The sequence below is a fragment of the Aphelocoma coerulescens genome, chromosome 1A (assembly GCF_041296385.1).
Source record: "Aphelocoma coerulescens isolate FSJ_1873_10779 chromosome 1A, UR_Acoe_1.0, whole genome shotgun sequence".
NCBI classification, from domain to species: Eukaryota; Metazoa; Chordata; class Aves; order Passeriformes; family Corvidae; genus Aphelocoma; species Aphelocoma coerulescens.
In genome coordinates this window covers 64,452,589-64,453,027 of record NC_091014.1, presented here as the reverse complement: position 1 = coordinate 64,453,027, position 439 = coordinate 64,452,589, and positions in this window count along the sequence as shown.

Below are 439 nucleotides of genomic sequence, written 5' to 3'. Positions count from 1 at the left end.
AGGGAAGGGGGAAACGGTGAGGAAATGCTGGAATTGTACACATTTCCCTTCACCACCCTCGAGCGTGCACTTCCAGGACGGACTCTTCCCAAATGTCTCCTCCGAGCCTCTCCCCGGTCCCAAACCCGCATCCTCTGGCCCCGTGGAATCCCAGGATGGGTCAGGCTGGACGGGACCTCAGTGGGGCAGCTGGTGCCACCTCCCTGCTCCAGCAGGGCCATCCCAGAGCACAGGGCACAGGGCTGTGTCCAGATGGCTCTGGAATATCCCCAGCGAGGGAGACTTCACACCCTGTCCGGGCAATCTGTGGAAGAAGTTCTGCCTCCTGTCCAGGTGGAACTCCCTGGGATCAGTCCCTGCCCGTTCCTCTGGTGCCATTGCTGGGCCCCCCGGAGCAGAGCCTGGGCCCTGCTCGGAGCCCTCCCTGCACACAGGGACA